The sequence below is a fragment of the Lithobates pipiens genome, unplaced genomic scaffold, assembly GCF_037356315.1.
Source record: "Lithobates pipiens isolate NorthernLeopardFrog02 unplaced genomic scaffold, aLitPip1_a1.2 Scaffold_18, whole genome shotgun sequence".
Lineage (NCBI taxonomy): Eukaryota > Metazoa > Chordata > Amphibia > Anura > Ranidae > Lithobates > Lithobates pipiens.
Genome location: NW_027507758.1, coordinates 631,933,506 through 631,947,511, shown reverse-complemented (window position 1 = coordinate 631,947,511; position 14,006 = coordinate 631,933,506). Strand labels below are relative to the sequence as shown.

The window sequence follows — 14,006 nt, the reverse complement described above, 5'->3', positions numbered from 1 at the left end:
CTAAAAAGGGTAGCAGTGTCCAGCAATAGAGAAAAGGAGCAGGTACCAAATTACAGGGGTCAGGCCGACCACAGCACCTCCCCTCCAGCCACTGGGCAAAGGCTGCAATTGACTCCCAGGTTGCAATAGGCCGGACTAGGCCAGGGCAATTATAATGGCTCCACAGCCCCCCCACCAGCTCCCGCCAGGATGGTTATGGAGGAGACAGTCCCCCACCGGCCGACAGCCACCTCCGCCGCTCCGCTGGCCGATCGTGGCGCTCCCCCGCCGGCCAGGAAAGTCCGGTCCGCGGCAGGCTTCACTAGGCCGCGCTAGGCCTCAGGCCCGAAATTCAACGCAGGCGGTCCGCGGAACCACGGGACAATCCAGGGGCGCAAGGGGGCAGTGGATGGATGGAGAGGAGCCTCTTACCTCTCCCACAGGCACCGGGTCAGCCCCGATTGCCCCGCAGAGGCTGGGAAGATGGCGTCCGGCACGGGGAGGATGAGCGGCCGTATCCCGGGCTCCACGGTCCCCCACTCCACAATCTCCCCTCGGGATACAGTGCAGCAGGGCAGTAGTCCCTCTGGCCGAAAAAGCTCTCCGTTGGGGCCGTTAGAACAACAGGATGGCACAGGATTCTGAATCGGACGGCCGGAGCTCCCCAAACACACGTCCGCTCTTATTTACATGCGGACACGCCCCCCCGGGGCACCCCACTTTAAGGCTGCTTTCACACTGGAGTGGGCAGGCGTTGACGGTAAAACGCTGCTAGTTTTAGCGGCCATTTACCATCATTTTAGCGGCGCTATTTGGCTGTTAGCGGGGCACTTATAATCCATCTAGTGGCCGAGGAAGGGGTTAAATGTGCCATGAAGTGCCACTGCCAAATCGCATTGCCGTCGCTTCAGCAGCGTTACCCATTCATTTCAATGGGCAGGAGTGGTGGAGGAGCGGTATACACCGCTCCAAAGATGCTGCTTGCAGGACTTTTTTTTTTTTTAACGTCCTGCCAGCACATCACCTCAGTGTGAAAGCACTCGGGGCTTCCACACAGACTGCAGGGGAGCCAATTTGCAGGCACTTTACAGGTGCTATTTTTAGCCCAAAAGCGCCTGAAAAACGCCCCAGTGTGAAAAGTGAAAGGTGTGAAAGGTGTCTAACTGTTAGATTTAATGAGATGAAGGGGAGCAAAAAAAAAAATCGGCCTAACATATCGGCCCAAAAAAAATCGGAATCATCTATCGGCTGCCGCGATTTAGAATTATCGATATCGACATTGGCCAGAGAAAAACCCATACCGGTTGACCTCTAGTGCTGGTGCCAAGTTTCCACCCCCCAGGATCACTGCAGGTGTGGAGAAAAGCTGTGTAAGAGGATATGGAGGAGAGATGAGGAGGAGATCCAGGAATCAGGATAAAGGTCAGGACAAGCAACAGACGAGCGCATCCAAGAGATGAAGCCGGGGTCACTACACAGAAAATCAATCCAAGGAAACAACAGGCAGGACGAGGAATAGCAAGAAGGAGCTCAGAGACCAATGAGAATATTGCTCAGCCAATGGGAGTGTGATGGATTAGAACTATGTATAGACCCCATCTTGGCTCCGAACAGAACAGGGTCAATCTGTATGCTACATAATAAGTAAGGAGCATGGGAACATGTATACACATAAGCAAATAGACATTTTCTGATTATCATTATGTACATTGGATTCCTTAACAGGAGATGATCTCAGCATGACTTACATAATGAAGGAGATGAGGGGGAGGGGAGGAAGTCACTTATGGTGACCACAGAGACATGGAAATTCAGCTGGTTCAGCAGGGATCGGTCACATTTCCATCCATGTGTGGTCACTGCCGGATAAAAGTCACTCCATCAGCAGCTGCAGCCAATAGCTTCATCACTGATCTGTGTATTCTGAGAGCGGAGGAGCGCCCCCCATTGTCAGAATACAATAGTGCAGCGGTGAGGATTCCCCTATCCCCCTCCAATGTGTGGATGGGGGAATCACTTCAGTTTTTTCCTCTCATGCCGCTGGATGAATGATAAAACTGACCCATGTATGGCCAGATTTGGAAGGAAGATATATTCATCATCAACTGATCCCCCTGAAGGGGTTAATCTACATATTACCTCCTCTGCCGCCAGACCCAGCAGTGTCTTCTCTCTACGTCCTTCCAAATGGAATGTCTGCCACTACCTGACATCACTTCCTGTCTGTATCTAACATCACTTCCTGTCTGTATCTGACATCACTTCCTGTCTGTATTCAATAGAGACTTCCTGTCTGGGTAGAGATGAGATCACCATCTTGTGGAGCTCAGAGGAACTGCAGCTCAAGAAACGTGTGTGAGCACAGCCTTGTGCTGTGTGCATCTACTGTATATCCTTCCCCTTTCTCTCCTCCCTGATTGTATATGAAGAGGCGGAGCTCTGAGTGTGTATGAAGAGGCGGAGCTCCTGCTGGAACAGCGGTCGGAGGAGGAGGAGTCTAGGAGGGAGTTGACAGAAAGCGCAGCAGACTTGCAGGAGTGAGCGAGGAGGATCCGGTTCCTTTGCCATCGGAGGAGAGGAGAGTGTGAAGGATGTTGGTGACTCTGGTAGATGAAAAGCTGGGAGTCATATTGCTCTGGTGAGTGGGGAAGCATCACTAAGGGGGCGCCCTCACCATCACGTGTGTAAGAGGAGGAAGAAGGCGTGGCTACACTACAGCTGCCACAGTTTGGAGCACCGAGAACTTTACACCTTATCAACTTTTCACTGATTGGTGGATTTTTTTAGTAAAATAAGTTAATTGAAGTAGATGCAAAGTGGAAGCAGTGGACTTGCAGGGAACACTATATTGAGTACAAAATATGGTATGATTATATGAATTTGCACAGATTTTTTGTTTATTTAATATAGCAGCAAATATTATAAGATCAAAGAAGTAGGTGCAAAGTGGAAGCAGTGGATCTGCAGGGAACATCATCTTGAGCACAAAACACTTTATGTTGTATATGAATTTGCACATGGATCAGTTTATTTTATTTATTGACAAACACCATAAGATCAGTGAAGTAGGTGTAAAGTGGAAGCAGTGGATCTGCAGAGAATATTATTTGAGCCCCTAGCACTTTATAAATGAATGTCTCCACATATTGTAGTGTATTTGTGATGATTTATGTGCACACACAATAGGACAGCGCTGTGACACATAATGCTCTTCTAGTTGATAAAGGGAACACTTACCTTTGTTACAGCAGCAGTCCGGTATAAGTTATTTCTGTAGGTATTTGAGTTGTTACACATAGCGCAGGTTTTATTCTATTTATATTGGTGACATAATTACCCAAATCTGGGGATCAGGAGCCATTTCCACCCTTTACTCTCGGCTGGGGCTCTTTGTATCCATATAACAGATGTTCTACATGACTAAATCTGACATCAATTTTACTGCAAAATCAAAGGGGCCAAAATGTCTCCCCCCCGAGCAGTAATATATTTCTAACCCCCTTGGTGGGAGTGGAGATGACCCATCTATAAGGATATACAGTACATACACACACAGCACAAGGCCGTGCTCACACTGTGAGATGTTTCTCAGGGCTGCAGTTCCTCTGAGCTCCACAAGGTGGTGATCTCATATCTTCCCAGACAGGAAGTCTCTATGGAAGACAGGAAGTGATGTCAGATACAGACGGGGCATTCCATAGGAAGTAGAGAGAAGACATTGCTGGAAGTCGCAGCAGAGGAGGTAATAAGATCTTATTTTCTATTTACACCCAGTAACCCCCCCCGTCATGTCCGTCCTCTTCCTCCATAGTCACTGTGATGTCTTTTATCTCCAGCAGATGATGATACACACATATATAGTGTGGAAATGTAGAATATCCCTGTATATTACAATGAGGGGATTTCTGGTCTGTACCACGAGGGGAGTTATTGATGTCAGTAAATGTCGGTTGCAGACATTGTATGTGGGGGGAATGAAATGATAATAAAGGTCGGGATTAGGGAAGATTTTGTAAGATTTTACATGGGAATGATCAGCGATCCCTCCAGAGACACTATGATGAGTCTCACAATAGGGGTCTGAAAGGGACGGGATTTCGGGTGGATGAGATGGTGAACCCGGAGGGGGGGGCAATTTTATCAAAAAGATGTCTCGGCATCCACATTATTATCTGTGACTGGGACCCTGGCGGTGGATTATTGCTTCTGCTCCTTATGCCGGTATTCCCCATTTACTGCTATAGAGGTTTCTATTGGTTCACAGGCACCATGAACTCTGTGGGACTACAGAGCCCAGCACACCTAATCATCTACAGCCTGGGGTTTTCTGAGTAATTGCTGCCAGGTTACCCCAGGAGTTGTCTGACACTTTGTTATCAGAAAGTTTTATTGGAACAATCGTGTTGTGGATTCACATATTTTGTCCATAGTGCAAGTACTGCCCAAACATTTATTATTTTATTATTTGTAGGTTAACCCCTTCAGGGTCAGAACATTTCCCCATTTAGGGAGTCAGAGCATTCTCTTCATTTTAAAGTTAAGTTCTAGAAATATGTGTTATTGTTTCCCCGATCACCTCCACACCAGTTATTGTGTCCCCCCGATCACCTCCACACCAGTTATTGTGTCCCCGATCACCTCCACACCAGTTATTGTGTCCCCCGATCACCTCCACACCAGTTATTGTGTCCCCCGATCACCTCCACACCAGTTATTGTGTCCCCCGATCACCTCCACACCAGTTATTGTGTCCCCCGATCACCTCCACACCAGTTATTGTGTCCCCCCGATCACCTCCACACCAGTTATTGTGTCCCCCGATCACCTCCACACCAGTTATTGTGTCCCCTGATCACCTCCACACCAGTTATTGTGTCCCCCGATCACCTCCACACCAGTTATTGTGTCCCCCGATCACCTCCACACCAGTTATTGTGTCCCCCGATCACCTCCACACCAGTTATTGTGTCCCCCGATCACCTCCACACCAGTTATTGTGTCCCCCGATCACCTCCACGCCAGTTATTGTGTCCCCCCGATCACCTCCACGCCAGTTATTGTGTCCCCGATCACCTCCACGCTAGTTATTGTGTCCCCCCGATCACCTCCACGCCAGTTATTGTGTCCCCCCGATCACCTCCACGCCAGTTATTGTGTCCCCCCGATCACCTCCACGCCAGTTATTGTGTCCCCCCGATCACCTCCACACCATTTATTGTGTCCCCCCGATCACCTCCACGCCATTTATTGTGTCCCCCCGATCACCTCCACGCCAGTTATTGTGTCCCCCCGATCACCTCCACACCAGTTATTGTGTCCCCCCGATCACCTCCACACCAGTTATTGTGTCCCCCCGATCACCTCCACACCAGTTATTGTGTCCCCCGATCACCTCCACACCAGTTATTGTGTCCCCCCCCCCCGATCAGCTCCACACCAGTTATTGTGTCTATGATATCCTCCACACCAGTTATTGTGTCCCCCGATCACCTCCACACCAGTTATTGTGTCCCCCCGATCACCTCCACGCCAGTTATTGTGTCCCCCGATCACCTCCACACCAGTTATTGTGTCCCCCCCCCCGATCAGCTCCACACCAGTTATTGTGTCTATGATATCCTCCACACCAGTTATTGTGTCCCCGATCTCCTCCACACCAGTTATTGTGTCCCCCGATCACCTCTACACCAGTTATTGGCCCTAAAAAAATGGAGTGGGGTCCCCATCAAAATCCATACCAGACTCTTATCCAAGCATGCAGTCCTTGCACCCCCTCCTGAACAACACCAGACCACATGCCATCAACATGGGGGCAGGAGAGCTCCACCCAAAACCCTTTATCTCCATGTTGATGAGGACAAGGGCCTCTTCCCCACAATCCTTGCCCAGTGGTTGTGGGGGTCTGTGGGTAAGGGGCTTATTGGAATATGGAAGCCCCAGGGGGGCCCCCAGATCCAACTTCCCCATGTGAATGAGTATGGGGTACATAATCCCCCTACTTATTCACCAGAAAAGTGGTTAAGTTTTTTTTTTAAATCTGTTTATTGAAGTATTATACGGACAACAAAAGAAAACAAATGTAAACAGACAAAAACACCGCTTAGAATGAAGTATAAGAGTGCAGCCCACATGCGTGTAGTACATACATAACAAAAAAAGTGGTTACATTTAGTAAAAACACACAGCCAGTTAAATTAAACGACCCCTGAAGAAGATACAGCGTCAATCAGGAAGAATACCAGCCGCCACCCCAAACAGAAAAAAAAAACCTGACCCATACTGATACTTGAATAATGAAGTCATTGGGGGACCCTGCCCTCTTATGACATCATCGAGCCAGCATGCCATGTTCAGCGGGGGCTTAGTATGGATTGGGACCCCGTGGTGATATTTTATCTTAATTTTTAAATGCTGGCAATTCTTTTGTTTACATTCTGTTATCAGTGGGGAATCCCGCTGACAAGGAAAGGGAAAACACCGTGCTACCATACAACCATACACAATTTTGTACTCTGTGAATGTGTGTCAGCTGCTTGGCTGTGTCAAACAAGTCCAAATTACAATATAACAAAAAGTGCAGTGCAAAATACACCTGTACAAAAATATAAGTGTGTATAAAATTACTAAAGTAAGTGACTCTTATCCCAGAAGGGGGTAAATCATAAAGACTTCTTTTGAGTGATAACATATATAATGAGTATTAAACCCTCAAACCTCAAAATGAATGCTCGGGTGTGCTTAAGTGAAATCAATAAGCAAAAAATGAAATGATGTAACAGTGACAAATATTCTCTAAACTTATAACTATAAAATGTCCACTGATATCAATTTGAAAACAGGAGGTTCAGATATTCTGGTAACCCAGACCACAGGAAAACTTGTAATCATCTACAGCAGGGATCCTCAAACTATGGCCCTCCAGCTGTTGTGAAACTACACATCCCATGAGGCATTGTAAAACTCTGACATTCACAGCCATGACTAGGCATTATGGGAATTGTAGTTCCTGAACAACTGGAGGGCCATAGTTTGAAGACCTATGATCTACAGGGTATTCACTGAAAGAGGTAGGTACTCTTACCAGAGAGGATGGACACAAATACCATATAGCAATGTGTCATGAAGGCTCAAAGGGGGCTCAGAAGGCCAACAGAAGCAAATTTACAGCGGATGATGGATCTCCTCAGGGTTGACTGTCACACTCCTTGCTCTCCAATTTTTATCGGTCGGCTTTCCAGGGTGTAGACCTCCACAGACTTCCATGGACCTCCACAGGTCTCCACAGAGCTTGTTCCAGAATGGCTCCAAAAAGGCTCACCATACAGGGGAAAGCATAAACAAGGTGCTTTGCATAGTGAAGTTCAACCACTGAAGGTTTATTCATAAAAAAAATGTACATAAAAAAGCACAAGTATGCAGAGAATCACGTGATAAAAAATAATATAAAATTAAAAGAAAAGCAATATAGGGAGCAGGTGTATCTAAAGACTTCTGCGCTCTATGGAAAAAATTATGACAAGGTGAAAATAGCTAGTGAAAAAAGCAGCAGTCACTGAATGAGTTGTCTCTCACTACTGGAAAATAAAATAGAAAAAATGTGATGCGCTAATTTCAAACTATTCGATAATCGCAGTGAACCACTAATGTGCAATTATAAAATTATATAAAGTGCAACTGTGCGTGAATAAATCACAGAATGCCTCTGTGCATATAATACAGTGATAACTAGTGCATAGACCATAAAGTGACTCTATGTGCAAAAAACGCAAATTTACCATATAGACCAAAATACATATATAGGCTGTGTAAACATATTACAATGTGTATATAATGAGGTAAAAACAGGTATAAAAAAGGAAAAAATATATATAAAATATTAAATATTAAATCCAAGTGACCAACGTGAAAAATGTCCCATACACAATCAAATCAAATCGTGCAATTCGGTAGGCACACTAAATTAAACGTGCAACGTGCTGGGCAGTCAATCCATCCGTGATGATCCGTGCAAAAAGTGCAAATGCTATGCAATTACCTCACTGCTGTGGGTAAACAGCAAAATAAGTAATGGACACCAGGATGATTGCAGGGACGGCTGTGAAACACAATCTTTAGGAGACTTCTCTAACTTGTACTGTGGGCACTGATTCGTGGCATTGGCAGGCGGTATTGGTGGGCACATATGAGGCTCTTCCTCCCTTCAAACAGAAGCCGGTGATCAGCTTTTTTTTCCCTGCCTTAAAATTGAGGACAACTTCTCTGGATATTCCTGTGGGATCCTGCTGAGCCACGTGGCATCACATTTTTTCTATTTTAATATAGGGAGCAGGAAATGCTAGCCCTACACATTTTAACCGCAAAGTCGTCTACTGGGGCATTACCTGTCCCCCCCCACATTGCTTAAGTATATATATACACTACCCAATTAAGAAGCAATAGGAACCTGTGGAAGGCCACCTCCTCCACAATTAACCCTATCATGTGTACACCCATTGTTAAGGACACCGCCATCCAGGGCATCTCACATCCCACATATACATCATCTCGTATATAGATACACTACCTCTCCATCCAATGACACTATATATAATAGAAATTTGCAATCTCAGTGTCTTACAGAAGCTGGCGTCCATTCCTGGAACGCAAGCGTGAACAAGATGTCCGCTCCGCGTGCATTCCACCAATATTGCCGGAACCAGAAGTGATCAACAATCCCACTGACAGCAGATGACTCATGGTTATTAAGAACATGGCAGCCGCCCAATCATTAACAACCATGAGAGTTACTGGTTGTTAAGTACGCTGGCGGCCGCCCACTCCTTAACAACCAGCTATTTACTGCTTGTTAAGGACGCTGGCTATCGCCAACTTTAAAGTACCGCAAGCTTTAACTACTAAAATAGCACATCACTTAATAAAATGGCTCATGCTGTATTTTAGTTCCATTTTTTTAATCGCAAAAATGCTAAGCTGTGTTTTGTACCGCTTAGTGAATGGAGCCAATGTCTGATATATAATCAGTTCAGACAGTGAAAAAGTCTCTCATATTTGGTATCGTCCTACTCAGAAGGAGTAGCAGAATGTGTTTTGGGGTGTAATTCTAAGTATGTCCATGCTGCGTGTGAGAAATATCTTATTAAACTGTTTGTGTAGAGAAAAAAAAGAAATTATATATATTTATATTTATATTTATATTCATTTTCTTTCCTGCATTCTCCAAAACCTTGTATCCAAAAATGACATTTTAAAAAAAAAAACTCATTATGCTTTTCAGAAACTATCTGTTATGCCGCGTACACACGAACGGACTTGACCACACACGGATGCACAAACAGTCCGTCGAAAGCTTGCGCGATGACGTGTACAGCACGTACGACGGGACTAGAAATAGGAAGTCCAATACACAGCAATGCAACTTTCCGCCGTGTAAATCCTTTCTGAGCATGCGCCATTCTTAGTCCGTCGAACTAGCCTACTGACGAGCGGATTGTCCGCTGAAACCAAAGTACGACGGACAGAATTTCCGAAAATCCGAAATACTTAGTACACCAGACTGCACGCTGAAAAAGTCCGCTGAAGCCCACACACGAGCGGACTGTCCGCTGAAATGTGTTTCGGCGGACTAAGTAGGCCATACAGTCCGCCCGTGTGTACGCGGCATAACTGTTTACTTTACAAAATGGGGTCATTTTGTGGGTGTTTCTGCTTTCTACTGTCCTGGCTCCCGAGGGCCTCCAAAAATCTGATAGGTAGTCAGGAAAATAGACGCGCAATTTGTGCTCCTTGGAAGCCCGAAGGTGGTCATTGGATTTTGGGTCCCTCTATGCATCTGGGCACCTACTGTATGTGGTACCCTCCTATTTGGGCAGCATAGCAGAATGTGTTTGGGGTGTTATTCTAAGTATGCCTATGTTGTGTGTAAGAAATAATTGGTTAAATATAAACTTAAAATAAAAAAAAATCTTAATTTAAAAAAAAATATACAGCTTAAAAAAACTCCCCATACCTCTTACTAAATAACTTGGACCTTTACTTTCCTTTTCAGAATCAACATTTTCTATGGGACTCTATAATACAAAATACTCCCGCAAATGCGGCCCATTGATTGCAACTACAATTTGTTAATTTGCACACATAAAAAAAGTATTTTTCCTAACAAATTCATTCAAGACCAAAAATGAATACACCCCAATGAAAGTCTAATGCCGTGTACACACGACCGGACTGTTCGACGGACTTGGTCCGGTGGACAGCCCGACGGACTTTGCAACTGAGGTCCGCCGGACTTTCAAACAAACAGACTTGGCCCCACACGATCACCCCAAAAGTCTGACAGATTCGAACGTGATGACATAGAATAACCACTTAAGGACCGCCGTATTGCCATTGTACGTCATCACAATGGCACAGGCAGGCACAAGCACGTACATGTACGTGCCTGCCTTCCAGCGGGTGGGGAGTCCGATCGGACCCCCTCCCGCTGGATACGGCGGTCCGTTTCCCTCCAGCAGCGATCCGTGATGAGGGGATGGCCGTTGGTTTCTGGCCACCCCCTCTGGATCGCTCCTGGCCAATGACGAACTTCCTCCCACTGTGTATTGTTTACACAGGAAGGAGGAAGTGATGTCATTCTCCTCGGGGCGGTCTTTTTGACCGGACTACGAGGAGAAGACTAATAGTAAGTGTGCACCAACACTACACTGACATGTAGGTACACACAGGCACACAAACCCCCCTCCCCCCCCAGTCACAGTGTCACTGATTGCAGTGATCATTTCTTTACTGATCACTGTATTCAGTGTCAGTTGTGACAGTAAAAACTGTCAGGGCAGTTAGTGTTAGGTCCAGGGTACCCCCCTATCACCCCCCAATAAACATTTAACCCCCTGATTGCCCCTAGAGTTAACCCTTTCACCCCCTTTTGCCAGTGTCACTAAGCGATCATTTTTCTGATCGCTGCATCAGTGTCGCTAGGTAGCTAGTTATTTTTTTTAGGTTCACCGCCAGGTTTTTATAGCGCTAGGTACCCCGATATACTACCCAATAATGGTTTTAACCCCCTGATTGCCCCTAGTTAACCCTTTCACCCCCTTTTGCCAGTGTCACTAAGCAATCATTTTTCTGATCGCTGCATTAGTGTCGCTAGTGTCGTTAGGTAGCTAGTTATTTTTTTAGGTTCACCGCCAGGTTTTTATAGCGTTAGGTACCCCCATATACTACCCGATAATGGTTTTAACCCCCTGATTCCCCCTAGTTAACCCTTTCACCAGCGATCACAGTATAAGTGTCACTGGTGACGCTGGTTAGCCAGTTAGTTATTTAGGTTCCCCGTCATGTTTTTATATAGCGCCAGGGACCCCCATATACTACCTAATAAAAATTTGAACCCCCTGATTGCCCCTAGTTAACCCTTTCACCACTGATCACCGTATAAGTGTTACGGGTGACTCTGGTTAGTTTGTTTTTTATAGCATCAGGGCACCCACCATTTATTACCCAATAAAGGTTTAACCCCCTGATCACCCGGCGGGTGATATCAATTAGGTTTTAGGGTCAGGGTCTGCGTCGCCCCAGGCAGCGATAGGTTAGTGCCAGTACCGCTAACACCCACACGCAAAGCATAAACCTCCCGTAGTGGTATAGAATCTGAACAGATCAATATCTGATCTGATCAGATGTATACTAGCGTCTCCAGCAGTTTAGGGTTCCAAAAAAACGCATTGTTAGCGGGATCAGCCCAGATACCTGCTAGCACCTGCGTTTTGCCCCTCCGCCCAGCCCACCCAAGTGCAGTATCGATCGATCACTGTCACTTACAAAACACTAAACACATAACTGCAGCGATCGCAGAGTCAGGCCTGATCCCTGCGATCGCTAACAGTTTTTTTGGTAGCATTTTATATTTAAATCCAGAAGGCAGTGCTTGGTTTTCGGGGTCCCGTACGTGGCTAGGCTCCCAAAAAGTCCCCCACATGTGGTATTCCCGTACTAGGGAGAAGCAGCAGAATTTATTTTGGGGTGTAATTTGACTTATGCCCATAGCATGTGTAAGCAATATATCATTTAGTGACAACTTTGTGCAAAAAAAAAAAGTTTGTAATATTCCCGCAACTTGTGGCAAAATATAAAATATTCCATGGACTCAACATGCCTCTCAGTAAATAGCTTGGGGTGTCTACTTTCCAAAATGGGGTAATTTTGGGGGGTTTTGTGCTATTTTGGCATTTTATGGCCTTCGAAACTGTGATGGGTAGTGAGGAGTGAAATCAAAAATTTGCACCCTTAGAAATCCTGAAGGTGGTGATTGGTTTTCGGGGTGTCGTGCGCGACTAGACTCCCAAAAAGTCCCACACATATGGTATCCCCATACTCGGGAGAAGTAGCGGAATATATTTTGGGGTGCAATTCCACATATAACCATGGCATGTGTGAGCAATATATCATTTAGTGACAACTTTTTGTAAAAAAAAATGTTTTTTTTATTTTTTTATCATTATTCAATCCCTTGGGACAAAAAAAAAATATTCAATGGTCTCAACATGGCCCTCAGCAAATAGCTTGGGGTGTCTACTTTCCAAAATGGGGTCATTTGGGGGGGGGTTTGTGCCATCTTGGCATTTTATGGCCTTCAAAACTGTGATAGGTAGTGAGGAGTAAAATAAAAAATGTATGCCCTTAGAAATCCTGAAGGCGGTGCTTGGATTTCGGGGCCCCGTACGCGGCTAGGCTCCCAAAAAGTCCCACACATGTGGTATCCCTGTACTCAGGAGAAGCAGCAGAATGTATTTTGGGGTGTCATTTCACATATGCCCATAGCATGTGTGAGCAATATATCATTTAGTGACAACTTTTTGTAAAATATATATATTTTTTTTGTCATTATTCAATCCCTTAGGACAAAAAAAATAAATATTCAATGGGCTCAACATACCCATCAGCAACTTCCTTGGGGTGTCTACTTTCCAAAATGGGGTCATTTGGGGGGGTTTGTACTGCCCTGCCATTTTAGCACCTCAAGAAATGAGATAGGCAGTCATAAATTAAAAGCTGTGTAAATTCCAGAAAATTTACTCTAGTTTGTAGACGCTATAACTTTTGCGCAAACCAAAAAATATACGCTTATTGACATTTTTTTTACTAAAGACATGTGGCTGAATAAATTTTGCCCTCAATGTATGACTAAAATTTAGTTTATTCGATTTTTCTTATAACAAAAAGAAGAAAATATCTTTTTCCTGACAGACTCCATGGCAGCCTACGTGTGGGTTTAGTCCCGCCTCCATTACCCTATAGGACGATACTCCCATAAATCTTTGCTCCCTGCCAGAGGCCGTGTTCTTTTTTTGTCCTCCTCCATAGGACCTAGCATGTGTCTTTTTACCCTGAAGACTTGCATTTTTTTCTGCGATACGGACCGGCCGAGCGACTTGGAGTCGCATATTTCCAATAAGCTCTAGCTACTAGCGGAGTATGGAAAAGGGGCATATGGAAGAGGCACTGAAGAGGTGTATGCCTGGTCACTGACAGGTGAAGCCGCGTGATTAGTCGTGAGCCTAGCTACTAGCAGGTGACTTTCGCCCCCCCCCTCCCAGAAGTCCGGCATGTGTGGGGACCTACCTCGGCTGGTGTCCGTCTACAGGAGTGGTGAGCTGTTTGTTTTTTCCATGGCAGCCTTTCTGTGTCAGTTCTGTATGTTTCTTTGCTGTTTTGCAGTGGCTTTTCTTTCCCCATACACCGCACAGCGCTGTATCTGGCTTGCTGGGCGGCTGGTTTCCTTGCGTTCCAGCTGCCCAGTTACTTCCTCGTTCGCCGCTCGGTCATTCTGCGCATGCGCGAGACCGGCGCGAGGACGAGGCTTGGTTCGCGCATGCGCGTTGCGGGCTTCGTGCATGCGCACTAGCATTTTTATGACGAAATTCGTGACGTCATTAAGGCGGCAGTTTTAAAAACAGAAAACAACTTGCAGTGATTCTGGGATACTTGTAAAGCCTGCAGTGCCATTCCTGAGCCCTGGTTTTTCAGCATTA

At 45.7% G+C, this 14,006-nt stretch overlaps 1 protein-coding gene across 1 annotated transcript in view; it reads left to right on the top strand.

The window, feature by feature from the left end:
- Window positions 1–3,638: 3,638 nt before the first annotated feature.
- The window catches only part of LOC143989714 (uncharacterized), a 30,401-nt gene continuing 20,033 nt past the window's right edge, over window positions 3,639–14,006 (top strand). The window contains exon 1 of the mRNA XM_077489988.1: window positions 3,639–3,721. The gene's annotated coding sequence lies outside the window, so the exon portion shown is untranslated. The remainder of the gene's footprint in view (window positions 3,722–14,006) is intronic.